We start from the raw sequence: 17,641 nt of genomic DNA, 5'->3' as shown, positions 1-17,641 counted from the left end.
GGACAAAAATGATTTTTAAACGAGTTCGTAATACCGCGGGAAAAAAACGCGGCTTTTTATATTAACGATTTCTTTATCGCAGCTTCTTGTGAAAGAATCCAATGCGTCATCCGCGTGGCAGGCGAGTATTCTACCACTGAACCACCAACGTTTGTTACGCGGTTATATATTTAGTAAAAGGACAAAAATGATTTTTAAACGAGTTCGTAATACCCCGGGAAGAAAAAAACGCGGAGTTTTATCTTAACGATTTCGTTATAGCAGCTTCTTGTGTAAGAATCCAATGCGTCACACGCGTGGCAGACGAAAATTCTACCACTGAACCACCAACGCTTGTTACGCGGTTATAAATTTAATAAAAGGACAAAAATGATTTTTAAACGAGTTCGTAATACTGCGGGAAGAAAACAAAACGCGGCTTTTTATCTTAACGATTTCTTTATAGCAGCTTCTTGTGAAAGAATCCAATGCGTCACCCGCGTGGCAGGCGAGTATTCTACCACGGAACCACAAACGCTTGTTACGCGGTTATATATTTAGTAAAAGGACAAAAATGATTTTTAAACAAGTTCGTAATACCCCGGGAAGAAAAAAAAAGCGGCTTTTTATCTTAACGGTTTCGTTATAGCAGCTTCTTGTGTAAGAATCCAATGCGTCACCCGCGTGGCAGGCGAGTATTCTACCACTGAACCACCAACGCTTGTTACGCGGTTATATATTTAGTAAAAGGACAAAAATGATTTTTAAACAAGTTCGTAATACCCCGGGAAGAAAAAAAAACGCAGCTTTTTATCTTAACAATTTCTTTATAGCAGCTTCTTGTGAAAGAATCCAATGCGTAACCCGCGTGGCAGACGAGTATTCTACCACTGATCCACCAACGCTTGTTACGCGGTTATATATTTATTAAAAGGACAAAAATGATTTTTAAACGAGTTCGTAATAACCCGCGAAGAAAAAAACGCGGCTTTTTATCTTAACGGTTTCGTTATAGCAGCTTCTTGTGTAAGAATCCAATGCGTCACCCGCGTGGCAGGCGAGTATTCTACCACTGAACCACCAACGCTTGTTACGCGGTTATATATTTAGTAAAAGGACAAAAATGATTTTTAAACGACTTCGTAATACCCCGGGAAGAAAAAAACGCGGAGTTTTATCTTTACGATTTCATTATAGCAGCTTCTTGTGTAAGAATCCAATGCGTCACCCGCGTGGCAGGCGAGTATTTTACCACTGAACCACCAACGCTTGTTACGCGGTTATATATTTAGTAAAAGGACAAAAATGATTTTTAAACGAGTTCGTAATACCGCGGGAAAAAAACGCGGCTTTTTAAATTAACGATTTCTTTATCGCAGCTTCTTGTGAAAGAATCCAATGCGTCATCCGCGTGGCAGGCGAGTATTCTACCACTGAACCACCAACGTTTGTTACGCGGTTATATATTTAGTAAAAGGACAAAAATGATTTTTAAACGAGTTCGTAATACCCCGGGAAGAAAAAAACGCGGAGTTTTATCTTAACGATTTCGTTATAGCAGCTTCTTGTGTAAGAATCCAATGCGTCACACGCGTGGCAGACGAAAATTCTACCACTGAACCACCAACGCTTGTTACGCGGTTATAAATTTAATAAAAGGACAAAAATGATTTTTAAACGAGTACGTAATACCCTGGGATGAAAAAAAACGCGGAGTTTTATCATAACGATTTCGTTTTAGCAGCTTCTTGTGTAAGAATCCAATGCGTCACCCACGTGGCAGGCTAGTATTCTACCACTGAACCACCAACGCTTGTTACGCGGTTATATATTTAGTAAAAGGACAAAAATGATTTTTTAACGAGTTCGTAATACCCCGGGAAGAAAAAAAACGCGGTTTTTTATCTTGACGATTTCGTTATAGCAGCTTCTTGTGAAAAAATCCAATGCGTTGGCCGGGAATCGAACCCGGGTCACCCGCGTGGCAGGCGAGTATTCTACCACTGAACCACCAACGCTTGTTACGCGGTTATATATTTAGTAAAAGGACAAAAATGATTTTTAAACAAGTTCGTATTACCCCGGGAAGAAAAAAAAACGCGGCTTTTTATCTTAACGATTTCGTTATAGCAGCTTCTTGTGTAAGAATCCAATGCGTCACCCGCGTGGCAGGCGAGTATTCTACCACTGAACCACCAACGCTTGTTACGCGGTTATATATTTAGTAAAAGGACAAAAATGATTTTTAAACGAGTTCGTAATAACCCGGGAAGAAAAAAACGCGGCTTTGTATCTTAACGATTTCGTTAAAGCAGCTTCTTGTGTAAGAATCCAATGCGTCACCCGCGTGGCAGGCGAGTATTTTACCACTGAACCACCAACGCTTGTTACGCGGTTATATATTTAGTAAAAGGACAAAAATGATTTTTAAACGAGTTCGTAATACCGCGGGAAAAAAACGCGGCTTTTTAAATTAACGATTTCTTTATCGCAGCTTCTTGTGAAAGAATCCAATGCGTCATCCGCGTGGCAGGCGAGTATTCTACCACTGAACCACCAACGTTTGTTACGCGGTTATATATTTAGTAAAAGGACAAAAATGATTTTTAAACGAGTTCGTAATACCCCGGGAAGAAAAAAACGCGGAGTTTTATCTTAACGATTTCGTTATAGCAGCTTCTTGTGTAAGAATCCAATGCGTCACACGCGTGGCAGACGAAAATTCTACCACTGAACCACCAACGCTTGTTACGCGGTTATAAATTTAATAAAAGGACAAAAATGATTTTTAAACGAGTACGTAATACCCTGGGATGAAAAAAAACGCGGAGTTTTATCATAACGATTTCGTTTTAGCAGCTTCTTGTGTAAGAATCCAATGCGTCACCCACGTGGCAGGCTAGTATTCTACCACTGAACCACCAACGCTTGTTACGCGGTTATATATTTAGTAAAAGGACAAAAATGATTTTTTAACGAGTTCGTAATACCCCGGGAAGAAAAAAAACGCGGTTTTTTATCTTGACGATTTCGTTATAGCAGCTTCTTGTGAAAAAATCCAATGCGTTGGCCGGGAATCGAACCCGGGTCACCCGCGTGGCAGGCGAGTATTCTACCACTGAACCACCAACGCTTGTTACGCGGTTATATATTTAGTAAAAGGACAAAAATGATTTTTAAACAAGTTCGTATTACCCCGGGAAGAAAAAAAAACGCGGCTTTTTATCTTAACGATTTCGTTATAGCAGCTTCTTGTGTAAGAATCCAATGCGTCACCCGCGTGGCAGGCGAGTATTCTACCACTGAACCACCAACGCTTGTTACGCGGTTATATATTTAGTAAAAGGACAAAAATGATTTTTAAACGAGTTCGTAATAACCCGGGAAGAAAAAAACGCGGCTTTGTATCTTAACGATTTCGTTAAAGCAGCTTCTTGTGTAAGAATCCAATGCGTCACCCGCGTGGCAGGCGAGTATTCTACCACTGAACCACCAACGCTTGTTACGCGGTTATATATTTAGTAAAAGGACAAAAATGATTTTTAAACGAATTCGTAATACCCCGGGAAGAAAAAAACGGGGTTTTTTATCTTAACGATTTCGTTATAGCAGCTTCTTGTGAAAGAATCCAATGCGTTGGCCGGGAATCGGACCCGGGTCACCCGCGTGGCAGGCGAGTATTCTACCACTGAACCACCAACGCTTGTTACGCGGTCATATATTTAGTAAAAGGACAAAAATAATTTTTAAACGAGTTCGTAATACCCTGGGAAAAAAAACGCGGCTTTTTATCTTAACGATTTCTTTATCGCAGCTTCTTGTGAAAGAATCCAATGCGTCACCCGCGTGGCAGGCGAGTATTCTACCACGGAACCACCAACGCTTGTTACGCGGTTATACATTTAGTAAAAGGACAAAAATGATTTTTAAACAAGTTCGTAATACCCCGGGAAGAAAAAAAAACGCGGCTTTTTATCTTAACGATTTCTTTATAGCAGCTTCTTGTGAAAGAATCCAATGCGTAACCCGCGTGGCAGGCGAGTATTCTACCACTGAACCACCAACGCTTGTTACGCGGTTATATATTTATTAAAAGGACAAAAATGATTTTTAAACGAGTTCGTAATAACCCGCGAAGAAAAAAACGCGGCTTTTTATCTTAACGGTTTCGTTATAGCAGCTTCTTGTGTAAGAATCCAATGCGTCACACGCGTGGCAGACGAAAATTCTACCACTGAACCACCAACGCTTGTTACGCGGTTATAAATTTAATAAAAGGACAAAAATGATTTTTAAACGAGTTCGTAATACTGCGGGAAGAAAACAAAACGCGGCTTTTTATATTAACGATTTCTTTATCGCAGCTTCTTGTGAAAGAATCCAATGCGTCATCCGCGTGGCAGGCGAGTATTCTACCACTGAACCACCAACGTTTGTTACGCGGTTATATATTTAGTAAAAGGACAAAAATGATTTTTAAACGAGTTCGTAATACCCCGGGAAGAAAAAAACGCGGAGTTTTATCTTAACGATTTCGTTATAGCAGCTTCTTGTGTAAGAATCCAATGCGTCACACGCGTGGCAGACGAAAATTCTACCACTGAACCACCAACGCTTGTTACGCGGTTATAAATTTAATAAAAGGACAAAAATGATTTTTAAACGAGTTCGTAATACTGCGGGAAGAAAACAAAACGCGGCTTTTTATCTTAACGATTTCTTTATAGCAGCTTCTTGTGAAAGAATCCAATGCGTCACCCGCGTGGCAGGCGAGTATTCTACCACGGAACCACAAACGCTTGTTACGCGGTTATATATTTAGTAAAAGGACAAAAATGATTTTTAAACAAGTTCGTAATACCCCGGGAAGAAAAAAAAAGCGGCTTTTTATCTTAACGGTTTCGTTATAGCAGCTTCTTGTGTAAGAATCCAATGCGTCACCCGCGTGGCAGGCGAGTATTCTACCACTGAACCACCAACGCTTGTTACGCGGTTATATATTTAGTAAAAGGACAAAAATGATTTTTAAACAAGTTCGTAATACCCCGGGAAGAAAAAAAAACGCAGCTTTTTATCTTAACAATTTCTTTATAGCAGCTTCTTGTGAAAGAATCCAATGCGTAACCCGCGTGGCAGACGAGTATTCTACCACTGATCCACCAACGCTTGTTACGCGGTTATATATTTATTAAAAGGACAAAAATGATTTTTAAACGAGTTCGTAATAACCCGCGAAGAAAAAAACGCGGCTTTTTATCTTAACGGTTTCGTTATAGCAGCTTCTTGTGTAAGAATCCAATGCGTCACCCGCGTGGCAGGCGAGTATTCTACCACTGAACCACCAACGCTTGTTACGCGGTTATATATTTAGTAAAAGGACAAAAATGATTTTTAAACGACTTCGTAATACCCCGGGAAGAAAAAAACGCGGAGTTTTATCTTTACGATTTCATTATAGCAGCTTCTTGTGTAAGAATCCAATGCGTCACCCGCGTGGCAGGCGAGTATTTTACCACTGAAACACCAACGCTTGTTACGCGGTTATATATTTAGTAAAAGGACAAAAATGATTTTTAAACGAGTTCGTAATACCGCGGGAAAAAAACGCGGCTTTTTAAATTAACGATTTCTTTATCGCAGCTTCTTGTGAAAGAATCCAATGCGTCATCCGCGTGGCAGGCGAGTATTCTACCACTGAACCACCAACGTTTGTTACGCGGTTATATATTTAGTAAAAGGACAAAAATGATTTTTAAACGAGTTAGTAATACCCCGGGAAGAAAAAAACGCGGAGTTTTATCTTAACGATTTCGTTATAGCAGCTTCTTGTGTAAGAATCCAATGCGTCACACGCGTGGCAGACGAAAATTCTACCACTGAACCACCAACGCTTGTTACGCGGTTATAAATTTAATAAAAGGACAAAAATGATTTTTAAACGAGTACGTAATACCCTGGGATGAAAAAAAACGCGGAGTTTTATCATAACGATTTCGTTTTAGCAGCTTCTTGTGTAAGAATCCAATGCGTCACCCACGTGGCAGGCTAGTATTCTACCACTGAACCACCAACGCTTGTTACGCGGTTATATATTTAGTAAAAGGACAAAAATGATTTTTTAACGAGTTCGTAATACCCCGGGAAGAAAAAAAACGCGGTTTTTTATCTTGACGATTTCGTTATAGCAGCTTCTTGTGAAAAATTCCAATGCGTTGGCCGGGAATCGAACCCGGGTCACCCGCGTGGCAGGCGAGTATTCTACCACTGAACCACCAACGCTTGTTACGCGGTTATATATTTAGTAAAAGGACAAAAATGATTTTTAAACAAGTTCGTATTACCCCGGGAAGAAAAAAAAACGCGGCTTTTTATCTTAACGATTTCGTTATAGCAGCTTCTTGTGTAAGAATCCAATGCGTCACCCGCGTGGCAGGCGAGTATTCTACCACTGAACCACCAACGCTTGTTACGCGGTTATATATTTAGTAAAAGGACAAAAATGATTTTTAAACGAGTTCGTAATAACCCGGGAAGAAAAAAACGCGGCTTTGTATCTTAACGATTTCGTTATAGCAGCTTCTTGTGTAAGAATCCAATGCGTCACCCGCGTGGCAGGCGAGTATTCTACCACTGAACCACCAACGCTTGTTACGCGGTTATATATTTAGTAAAAGGACAAAAATGATTTTTAAACAAGTTCGTAATACCCCGGGAAGAAAAAAAAACGCGGCTTTTTATCTTAACGATTTCTTTATAGCAGCTTCTTGTGAAAGAATCCAATGCGTAACCCGCGTGGCAGGCGAGTATTCTACCACTGAACCACCAACGCTTGTTACGCGGTTATATATTTATTAAAAGGACAAAAATGATTTTTAAACGAGTTCGTAATAACCCGCGAAGAAAAAAACGCGGCTTTTTATCTTAACGGTTTCGTTATAGCAGCTTCTTGTGTAAGAATCCAATGCGTCACACGCGTGGCAGACGAAAATTCTACCACTGAACCACCAACGCTTGTTACGCGGTTATAAATTTAATAAAAGGACAAAAATGATTTTTAAACGAGTTCGTAATACTGCGGGAAGAAAACAAAACGCGGCTTTTTATATTAACGATTTCTTTATCGCAGCTTCTTGTGAAAGAATCCAATGCGCCATCCGCGTGGCAGGCGAGTATTCTACCACTGAACCACCAACGTTTGTTACGCGGTTATATATTTAGTAAAAGGACAAAAATGATTTTTAAACGAGTTCGTAATACCCCGGGAAGAAAAAAACGCGGAGTTTTATCTTAACGATTTTGTTATAGCAGCTTCTTGTGTAAGAATCCAATGCGTCACACGCGTGGCAGACGAAAATTCTACCACTGAACCACCAACGCTTGTTACGCGGTTATAAATTTAATAAAAGGACAAAAATGATTTTTAAACGAGTTCGTAATACTGCGGGAAGAAAACAAAACGCGGCTTTTTATCTTAACGATTTCTTTATAGCAGCTTCTTGTGAAAGAATCCAATGCGTCACCCGCGTGGCAGGCGAGTATTCTACCACGGAACCACAAACGCTTGTTACGCGGTTATATATTTAGTAAAAGGACAAAAATGATTTTTAAACAAGTTCGTAATACCCCGGGAAGAAAAAAAAAGCGGCTTTTTATCTTAACGGTTTTGTTATAGCAGCTTCTTGTGTAAGAATCCAATGCGTCACCCGCGTGGCAGGCGAGTATTCTACCACTGAACCACCAACGCTTGTTACGCGGTTATATATTTAGTAAAAGGACAAAAATGATTTTTAAACAAGTTCGTAATACCCCGGGAAGAAAAAAAAACGCAGCTTTTTATCTTAACAATTTCTTTATAGCAGCTTCTTGTGAAAGAATCCAATGCGTAACCCGCGTGGCAGACGAGTATTCTACCACTGATCCACCAACGCTTGTTACGCGGTTATATATTTATTAAAAGGACAAAAATGATTTTTAAACGAGTTCGTAATAACCCGCGAAGAAAAAAACGCGGCTTTTTATCTTAACGGTTTCGTTATAGCAGCTTCTTGTGTAAGAATCCAATGCGTCACCCGCGTGGCAGGCGAGTATTCTACCACTGAACCACCAACGCTTGTTACGCGGTTATATATTTAGTAAAAGGACAAAAATGATTTTTAAACGACTTCGTAATACCCCGGGAAGAAAAAAACGCGGAGTTTTATCTTTACGATTTCATTATAGCAGCTTCTTGTGTAAGAATCCAATGCGTCACCCGCGTGGCAGGCGAGTATTTTACCACTGAACCACCAACGCTTGTTACGCGGTTATATATTTAGTAAAAGGACAAAAATGATTTTTAAACGAGTTCGTAATACCGCGGGAAAAAAACGCGGCTTTTTAAATTAACGATTTCTTTATCGCAGCTTCTTGTGAAAGAATCCAATGCGTCATCCGCGTGGCAGGCGAGTATTCTACCACTGAACCACCAACGTTTGTTACGCGGTTATATATTTAGTAAAAGGACAAAAATGATTTTTAAACGAGTTCGTAATACCCCGGGAAGAAAAAAACGCGGAGTTTTATCTTAACGATTTCGTTATAGCAGCTTCTTGTGTAAGAATCCAATGCGTCACACGCGTGGCAGACGAAAATTCTACCACTGAACCACCAACGCTTGTTACGCGGTTATAAATTTAATAAAAGGACAAAAATGATTTTTAAACGAGTACGTAATACCCTGGGATGAAAAAAAACGCGGAGTTTTATCATAACGATTTCGTTTTAGCAGCTTCTTGTGTAAGAATCCAATGCGTCACCCACGTGGCAGGCTAGTATTCTACCACTGAACCACCAACGCTTGTTACGCGGTTATATATTTAGTAAAAGGACAAAAATGATTTTTTAACGAGTTCGTAATACCCCGGGAAGAAAAAAAACGCGGTTTTTTATCTTGACGATTTCGTTATAGCAGCTTCTTGTGAAAAAATCCAATGCGTTGGCCGGGAATCGAACCCGGGTCACCCGCGTGGCAGGCGAGTATTCTACCACTGAACCACCAACGCTTGTTACGCGGTTATATATTTAGTAAAAGGACAAAAATGATTTTTAAACAAGTTCGTATTACCCCGGGAAGAAAAAAAAACGCGGCTTTTTATCTTAACGATTTCGTTATAGCAGCTTCTTGTGTAAGAATCCAATGCGTCACCCGCGTGGCAGGCGAGTATTCTACCACTGAACCACCAACGCTTGTTACGCGGTTATATATTTAGTAAAAGGACAAAAATGATTTTTAAACGAGTTCGTAATAACCCGGGAAGAAAAAAACGCGGCTTTGTATCTTAACGATTTCGTTAAAGCAGCTTCTTGTGTAAGAATCCAATGCGTCACCCGCGTGGCAGGCGAGTATTCTACCACTGAACCACCAACGCTTGTTACGCGGTTATATATTTAGTAAAAGGACAAAAATGATTTTTAAACGAATTCGTAATACCCCGGGAAGAAAAAAACGGGGTTTTTTATCTTAACGATTTCGTTATAGCAGCTTCTTGTGAAAGAATCCAATGCGTTGGCCGGGAATCGGACCCGGGTCACCCGCGTGGCAGGCGAGTATTCTACCACTGAACCACCAACGCTTGTTACGCGGTCATATATTTAGTAAAAGGACAAAAATAATTTTTAAACGAGTTCGTAATACCCTGGGAAAAAAAACGCGGCTTTTTATCTTAACGATTTCTTTATCGCAGCTTCTTGTGAAAGAATCCAATGCGTCACCCGCGTGGCAGGCGAGTATTCTACCACGGAACCACCAACGCTTGTTACGCGGTTATATATTTAGTAAAAGGACAAAAATGATTTTTAAACAAGTTCGTAATACCCCGGGAAGAAAAAAAAACGCGGCTTTTTATCTTAACGATTTCTTTATAGCAGCTTCTTGTGAAAGAATCCAATGCGTAACCCGCGTGGCAGGCGAGTATTCTACCACTGAACCACCAACGCTTGTTACGCGGTTATATATTTATTAAAAGGACAAAAATGATTTTTAAACGAGTTCGTAATAACCCGCGAAGAAAAAAACGCGGCTTTTTATCTTAACGGTTTCGTTATAGCAGCTTCTTGTGTAAGAATCCAATGCGTCACCCGCGTGGCAGGCGAGTATTCTACCACTGAACCACCAACGCTTGTTACGCGGTTATATATTTAGTAAAAGGACAAAAATGATTTTTAAACGAGTTCGTAATACCCCGGGAAAAAAACGCGGCTTTTTATATTAACGATTTCTTTATCGCAGCTTCTTGTGAAAGAATCCAATGCGTCATCCGCGTGGCAGGCGAGTATTCTACCACTGAACCACCAACGTTTGTTACGCGGTTATATATTTAGTAAAAGGACAAAAATGATTTTTAAACCAGTTCGTAATACCCCGGGAAGAAAAAAACGCGGAGTTTAATCTTAACGATTTCGTTATAGCAGCTTCTTGTGTAAGAATCTAATGCGTCACCCGCGTGGCAGGCGAGTATTCTACCACTGAACCACCAACGCTTGTTACGCGGTTATATATTTATTAAAAAGACAAAAATGATTTTTAAACGAGTTCGTAATAACCCGCGAAGAAAAAAACGCGGCTTTTTATGTTAACGGTTTCGTTATAGCAGCTTCTTGCGTAAGAATCCAATGCGTCACCCGCGTGGCAGGCGAGTATTCTACCACTGAACCACCAACGCTTGTTACGCGGTTATATATTTAGTAAAAGGACAAAAATGATTTTTAAACGAATTCGTAATACCCCGGGAAGAAAAAAACGGGGTTTTTTATCTTAACGATTTCGTTATAGCAGCTTCTTGTGAAAGAATCCAATGCGTTGGCCGGGAATCGGACCCGGGTCACCCGCGTGGCAGGCGAGTATTCTACCACTGAACCACCAACGCTTGTTACGCGGTCATATATTTAGTAAAAGGACAAAAATAATTTTTAAACGAGTTCGTAATACCCTGGGAAAAAAAACGCGGCTTTTTATCTTAACGATTTCTTTATCGCAGCTTCTTGTGAAAGAATCCAATGCGTCACCCGCGTGGCAGGCGAGTATTCTACCACGGAACCACCAACGCTTGTTACGCGGTTATATATTTAGTAAAAGGACAAAAATGATTTTTAAACAAGTTCGTAATACCCCGGGAAGAAAAAAAACGCGGCTTTTTATCTTAACGATTTCTTTATAGCAGCTTCTTGTGAAAGAATCCAATGCGTAACCCGCGTGGCAGGCGAGTATTCTACCACTGAACCACCAACGCTTGTTACGCGGTTATATATTTAGTAAAAGGACAAAAATGATTTTTAAACGAGTTCGTAATAACCCGCGAAGAAAAAAACGCGGCTTTTTATCTTAACGGTTTCGTTATAGCAGCTTCTTGTGTAAGAATCCAATGCGTCACCCGCGTGGCTGGCGAGTATTCTACCACTGAACCACCAACGCTTGTTACGCGGTTATATATTTAGTAAAAGGACAAAAATGATTTTTAAACGAGTTCGTAATAACCCGGGAAGAAAAAAACGCGGCTTTGTATCTTAACGATTTCGTTATAGCAGCTTCTTGTGTAAGAATCCAATGCGTCACCCACGTGGCAGGCGAGTATTCTACCACTGAACCACCAACGCTTGTTACGCGGTTATATATTTAGTGAAAGGACAAAAATGATTTTTAAACGAGTTCGTAATAACCCGGGAAGAAAAAAACGCGGCTTTTTATCTTAACGATTTTTTTATAGCAGCTTCTTGTGAAAGAATCCAATGCGTAACCCGCGTGGCAGGCGAATATTCTACCACTGAACCACCAACGCTTGTTACGCGGTTATATATGTAGTAAAAGGACAAAAATTATTTTTAAACGAGTTCGTAATAACCCGCGAAGAAATAAACGCGGCTTTTTATCTTAACGGTTTCGTTATAGCAGCTTCTTGTGTAAGAATCCAATGCGTCACCCGCGTGGCAGGCGAGTATTCTACCACTGAACCACCAACGCTTGTTACGCGGTTATATATTTAGTAAAATGACAAAAATGATTTTTAAACGAGTTCGTAATAACCCGGGAAGAAAAAAACGCGGCTTTGTATCTTAACGATTTCGTTATAGCATCTTCTTGTGTAAGAATCCAATGCGTCACCCGCGTGGCAGGCGAGTATTCTACCACTGAACCACCAACGCTTTTTACGCGGTTATATATTTAGTAAAAGGACAAAAATGATTTTTAAACGAATTCGTAATACCCCGGGAAGAAAAAAACGGGGTTTTTTATCTTAACGATTTCGTTATAGCAGCTTCTTGTGAAAGAATCCAATGCGTTGGCCGGGAATCGGACCCGGGTCACCCGCGTGGCAGGCGAGTATTCTACCACTGAACCACCAACGCTTGTTACGCGGTCATATATTTAGTAAAAGGACAAAAATAATTTTTAAACGAGTTCGTAATACCCTGGGAAAAAAAACGCGGCTTTTTATCTTAACGATTTCTTTATCGCAGCTTCTTGTGAAAGAATCCAATGCGTCACCCGCGTGGCAGGCGAGTATTCTACCACGGAACCACCAACGCTTGTTACGCGGTTATATATTTAGTAAAAGGACAAAAATGATTTTTAAACGAGTTCGTAATAACCCGGGAAGAAAAAAACGCGGCTTTGTATCTTAACGATTTCGTTATAGCAGCTTCTTGTGTAAGAATCCAATGCGTCACCCACGTGGCAGGCGAGTATTCTACCACTGAACCACCAACGCTTGTTACGCGGTTATATATTTAGTGAAAGGACAAAAATGATTTTTAAACGAGTTCGTAATAACCCGGGAAGAAAAAAACGCGGCTTTTTATCTTAACGATTTTTTTATAGCAGCTTCTTGTGAAAGAATCCAATGCGTAACCCGCGTGGCAGGCGAGTATTCTACCACTGAACCACCAACGCTTGTTACGCGGTTATATATGTAGTAAAAGGACAAAAATTATTTTTAAACGAGTTCGTAATAACCCGCGAAGAAAAAAACGCGGCTTTTTATCTTAACGGTTTCGTTATAGCAGCTTCTTGTGTAAGAATCCAATGCGTCACCCGCGTGGCAGGCGAGTATTCTACCACTGAACCACCAACGCTTGTTACGCGGTTATATATTTAGTAAAATGACAAAAATGATTTTTAAACGAGTTCGTAATAACCCGGGAAGAAAAAAACGCGGCTTTGTATCTTAACGATTTCGTTATAGCATCTTCTTGTGTAAGAATCCAATGCGTCACCCGCGTGGCAGGCGAGTATTCTACCACTGAACCACCAACGCTTTTTACGCGGTTATATATTTAGTAAAAGGACAAAAATGATTTTTAAACGAATTCGTAATACCCCGGGAAGAAAAAAACGGGGTTTTTTATCTTAACGATTTCGTTATAGCAGCTTCTTGTGAAAGAATCCAATGCGTTGGCCGGGAATCGGACCCGGGTCACCCGCGTGGCAGGCGAGTATTCTACCACTGAACCACCAACGCTTGTTACGCGGTTATATATTTAGTAAAAGGACAAAAATAATTTTTAAACGAGTTCGTAATACCCTGGGAAAAAAAACGCGGCTTTTTATCTTAACGATTTCTTTATCGCAGCTTCTTGTGAAAGAATCCAATGCGTCACCCGCGTGGCAGGCGAGTATTCTACCACGGAACCACCAACGCTTGTTACGCGGTTATATATTTAGTAAAAGGACAAAAATGATTTTTAAACAAGTTCGTAATACCCCGGGAAGAAAAAAAACGCGGCTTTTTATCTTAACGATTTCTTTATAGCAGCTTCTTGTGAAAGAATCCAATGCGTAACCCGCGTGGCAGGCGAGTATTCTACCACTGAACCACCAACGCTTGTTACGCGGTTATATATTTAGTAAAAGGACAAAAATGATTTTTAAACGAGTTCGTAATAACAAGCGAAGAAAAAAACGCGGCTTTTTATCTTAACGGTTTCGTTATAGCAGCTTCTTGTGTAAGAATCCAATGCGTCACCCGCGTGGCTGGCGAGTATTCTACCACTGAACCACCAACGCTTGTTACGCGGTTATATATTTAGTAAAAGGACAAAAATGATTTTTAAACGAGTTCGTAATAACCCGGGAAGAAAAAAAAGCGGCTTTGTATCTTAACGATTTCGTTATAGCAGCTTCTTGTGTAAGAATCCAATGCGTCACCCACGTGGCAGGCGAGTATTCTACCACTGAACCACCAACGCTTGTTACGCGGTTATATATTTAGTGAAAGGACAAAAATGATTTTTAAACTAGTTTGTAATAACCCGGGAAGAAAAAAACGCGGCTTTTTATCTTAACGATTTTTTTATAGCAGCTTCTTGTGAAAGAATCCAATGCGTAACCCGCGTGGCAGGCGAGTATTCTACCACTGAACCACCAACGCTTGTTACGCGGTTATATATTTATTAAAAGGACAAAAATGATTTTTAAACGAGTTCGTCATAACCCGCGAAGAAAAAAACGCGGCGTTTTATCTTAACGGTTTCGTTATAGCAGCTTCTTGTGTAAGAATCCAATGAGTCACCCGCGTGGCAGGCGAGTATTCTACCACTAAACCACCAACGCTTGTTACGCGGTTATATATTTAGTAAAAGGACAAAAATTATTTTTAAACGAGTTCGTAATAACCCGCGAAGAAAAAAACGCGGCTTTTTATCTTAACGGTTTCGTTATAGCAGCTTCTTGTGTAAGAATCCAATGCGTCACCCGCGTGGCAGGCGAGTATTCTACCACTGAACCACCAACGCTTGTTACGCGGTTATATATTTAGTAAAATGACAAAAATGATTTTTAAACGAGTTCGTAATAACCCGGGAAGAAAAAAACGCGGCTTTTTATCTTAACGATTTCGTTATAGCATCTTCTTGTGTAAGAATCCAATGCGTCACCCGCGTGGCAGGCGAGTATTCTACCACTGAACCACCAACGCTTTTTACGCGGTTATATATTTAGTAAAAGGACAAAAATGATTTTTAAACGAATTCGTAATACCCCGGGAAGAAAAAAACGGGGTTTTTTATCTTAACGATTTCGTTATAGCAGCTTCTTGTGAAAGAATTCAATGCGTTGGCCGGGAATCGGACCCGGGTCACCCGCGTGGCAGGCGAGTATTCTACCACTGAACCACCAACGCTTGTTACGCGGTCATATATTTAGTAAAAGGACAAAAATAATTTTTAAACGAGTTCGTAATACCCTGGGAAAAAAAACGCGGCTTTTTATCTTAACGATTTCTTTATCGCAGCTTCTTGTGAAAGAATCCAATGCGTCACCCGCGTGGCAGGCGAGTATTCTACCACGGAACCACCAACGCTTGTTACGCGGTCATATATTTAGTAAAAGGACAAAAATAATTTTTAAACGAGTTCGTAATACCCTGGGAAGAAAAAAACGCGGCTTTGTATCTTAACGATTTCGTTATAGCATCTTCTTGTGTAAGAATCTAATGCGTCACCCGCGTGGCAGGCGAGTATTCTACCACTGAACCACCAACGCTTTTTACGCGGTTATATATTTAGTAAAAGGACAAAAATGATTTTTAAACGAATTCGTAATACCCCGGGAAGAAAAAAACGGGGTTTTTTATCTTAACGATTTCGTTATAGCAGCTTCTTGTGAAAGAATCCAATGCGTTGGCCGGGAATCGGACCCGGGTCACCCGCGTGGCAGGCGAGTATTCTACCACTGAACCACCAACGCTTGTTACGCGGTCATATATTTAGTAAAAGGACAAAAATAATTTTTAAACGAGTTCGTAATACCCTGGGAAAAAAAACGCGGCTTTTTATCTTAACGATTTCTTTATCGCAGCTTCTTGTGAAAGAATCCAATGCGTCACCCGCGTGGCAGGCGAGTATTCTACCACTGAACCACCAACGCTTGTTACGCGGTTATATATTTAGTAAAAGGACAAAAATGATTTTTAAACGAATTCGTAATACCCCGGGAAGAAAAAAAAGGGTTTTTTATCTTAACGATTTCGTTATAGCAGCTTCTTGTGAAAGAATCCAATGCGTTGGCCGGGAATCGGACCCGGGTCACCCGCGTGGCAGGCGAGTATTCTACCACTGAACCACCAACGCTTGTTACGCGGTCATATATTAAGTAAAAGGAAAAAATAATTTTTAAACGAGTTCGAAATACCCTGGGAAAAAAAACGCGGCTTTTTTTCTTAACGGTTTCGTTATAGCAGCTTCTTGTGAAAGAATCCAATGGGTTGGCCGGGAATCGAACCCGGGTCACCCGCGTGGCAGGCGAGTACTCTACCACTGAAACACCAACGCTTGTTACGCGGTTATATATTTATTAAAAGGACAAAAATGATTTTTAAACGAGTTCGTAATAACCCGCGAAGAAAAAAACGCGGCTTTTTATCTTAACGGTTTCGTTATAGCAGCTTTTTCTGTAAGAATCCAATGCGTCACCCGCGTGGCAGGCGAGTATTCTACCACTGAACCACCAACGCTTGTTACGCGGTTATATATTTAGTAAAAGGACAAAAATGATTTTTAAACGAGTTCGTAATAACCCGGGAAGAAAAAAACGCGGCTATGTATTTTAACGATTTCGTTATAGCAGCTTCTTGTGTAAGAATCCAATGCGTCACCCGCGTGGCAGGCGAGTATTCTACCACTGAACCACCAACGCTTGTTACGCGGTTATATATTTAGTAAAAGGACAAAAATGATTATTAAACGAATTCGTAATAACCCGGGAAGAAAATAACGCGGCTTTTTATCTTAACGATTTCGTTATAGCAGCTTCTTGTGAAAGAATCCAATGCGTCACCCGCGTGGCAGGCGAGTATTTTACCACTGAACCACCAACGCTTGATACGCGGTTATATATTTAGTAAAAGGACAAAAATGATTTTTAAACGAATTCGTAATACCCTGGGAAGAAAAAAACGCGGCTTTTTATCTTGACGATTTCGTTATAGCAGCTTCTTGTGAAAGAATCCAATGCGTTGGCCGGGAATCGGACCCGGGTCACCCGCGTGGCAGGCGAGTATTCTACCACTGAACCACCAACGCTTGTTACGCGGTCATATATTTAGTAAAAGGACAAAAATAATTTTTAAACGAGTTCGTAATACCCTGGGAAAAAAAACGCGGCTTTTTATCTTAACGATTTCTTTATCGCAGCTTCTTGTGAAAGAATCCAATGCGTCACCCGCGTGGCAGGCGAGTATTCTACCACGGAACCACCAACGCTTGTTACGCGGTTATATATTTAGTAAAAGGAAAAAAATGATTTTTAAACAAGTTCGTAATACCCCGGGAAGAAAAAAAAACGCGGCTTTTTATCTTAACGATTACTTTATAGCAGCTTCTTGTGAAAGAATCCAATGCGTAACCCACGTGGCAGGCGAGTATTTTACCATTGAACCACCAACGCTTGATACGCGATTATATATTTAGTAAAAGGACAAAAATGATTTTTAAACGAATTCGTAATAACCCGGGAAGAAAATAACGCGGCTTTTTATCTTAACGATTTCGTTATAGCAGCTTCTTGTGTAAGAATCCAATGCGTCACCCGCGTGGCAGGCGAGTATTTTACCACGGAACCACCAACGCTTGTTACGCGGTTATAAATTTAGTAAAAGGACAAAAATGATTTTTAAACGAATTCGTAATACCC

The 17,641-nt window shown here is 40.4% G+C and overlaps 13 non-coding genes across 13 annotated transcripts; all 13 read right to left on the bottom strand.

Moving 5' to 3' along the window:
- Nucleotides 1-1,926: 1,926 nt before the first annotated feature.
- On the bottom strand, nucleotides 1,927-1,997 carry TRNAG-GCC (transfer RNA glycine (anticodon GCC)). The gene has a single exon. It is a non-coding gene; the product is annotated as a tRNA-Gly (tRNA).
- A 1,044-nt stretch (nucleotides 1,998-3,041) lies between these two features.
- TRNAG-GCC (transfer RNA glycine (anticodon GCC)) lies at nucleotides 3,042-3,112 on the bottom strand. Its single transcript has one exon. It is a non-coding gene; the product is annotated as a tRNA-Gly (tRNA).
- A 499-nt stretch (nucleotides 3,113-3,611) lies between these two features.
- Nucleotides 3,612-3,682, bottom strand: TRNAG-GCC (transfer RNA glycine (anticodon GCC)). Its single transcript has one exon. It is a non-coding gene; the product is annotated as a tRNA-Gly (tRNA).
- A 2,505-nt stretch (nucleotides 3,683-6,187) lies between these two features.
- Nucleotides 6,188-6,258, bottom strand: TRNAG-GCC (transfer RNA glycine (anticodon GCC)). Its single transcript has one exon. It is a non-coding gene; the product is annotated as a tRNA-Gly (tRNA).
- Nucleotides 6,259-8,949: 2,691 nt separating this feature from the next.
- Nucleotides 8,950-9,020, bottom strand: TRNAG-GCC (transfer RNA glycine (anticodon GCC)). Its single transcript has one exon. It is a non-coding gene; the product is annotated as a tRNA-Gly (tRNA).
- A 499-nt stretch (nucleotides 9,021-9,519) lies between these two features.
- TRNAG-GCC (transfer RNA glycine (anticodon GCC)) lies at nucleotides 9,520-9,590 on the bottom strand. The gene has a single exon. It is a non-coding gene; the product is annotated as a tRNA-Gly (tRNA).
- A 1,222-nt stretch (nucleotides 9,591-10,812) lies between these two features.
- TRNAG-GCC (transfer RNA glycine (anticodon GCC)) lies at nucleotides 10,813-10,883 on the bottom strand. The gene has a single exon. It is a non-coding gene; the product is annotated as a tRNA-Gly (tRNA).
- Nucleotides 10,884-12,289: 1,406 nt separating this feature from the next.
- TRNAG-GCC (transfer RNA glycine (anticodon GCC)) lies at nucleotides 12,290-12,360 on the bottom strand. Its single transcript has one exon. It is a non-coding gene; the product is annotated as a tRNA-Gly (tRNA).
- A 1,041-nt stretch (nucleotides 12,361-13,401) lies between these two features.
- TRNAG-GCC (transfer RNA glycine (anticodon GCC)) lies at nucleotides 13,402-13,472 on the bottom strand. The gene has a single exon. It is a non-coding gene; the product is annotated as a tRNA-Gly (tRNA).
- Nucleotides 13,473-15,060: 1,588 nt separating this feature from the next.
- On the bottom strand, nucleotides 15,061-15,131 carry TRNAG-GCC (transfer RNA glycine (anticodon GCC)). The gene has a single exon. It is a non-coding gene; the product is annotated as a tRNA-Gly (tRNA).
- Nucleotides 15,132-15,626: 495 nt separating this feature from the next.
- TRNAG-GCC (transfer RNA glycine (anticodon GCC)) lies at nucleotides 15,627-15,697 on the bottom strand. The gene has a single exon. It is a non-coding gene; the product is annotated as a tRNA-Gly (tRNA).
- Nucleotides 15,698-16,009: 312 nt separating this feature from the next.
- Nucleotides 16,010-16,080, bottom strand: TRNAG-GCC (transfer RNA glycine (anticodon GCC)). The gene has a single exon. It is a non-coding gene; the product is annotated as a tRNA-Gly (tRNA).
- An 880-nt stretch (nucleotides 16,081-16,960) lies between these two features.
- On the bottom strand, nucleotides 16,961-17,031 carry TRNAG-GCC (transfer RNA glycine (anticodon GCC)). Its single transcript has one exon. It is a non-coding gene; the product is annotated as a tRNA-Gly (tRNA).
- Between the last annotated feature and the right edge of the window lie 610 nt (nucleotides 17,032-17,641).

This window comes from Leiobunum rupestre, chromosome 6, assembly GCF_980474605.1.
Source record: "Leiobunum rupestre chromosome 6, qqLeiRupe1.1.hap1, whole genome shotgun sequence".
In the NCBI taxonomy this organism is placed as follows: Eukaryota; Metazoa; Arthropoda; class Arachnida; order Opiliones; family Sclerosomatidae; genus Leiobunum; species Leiobunum rupestre.
This window is presented reverse-complemented; position numbering and strand designations above follow the sequence as displayed.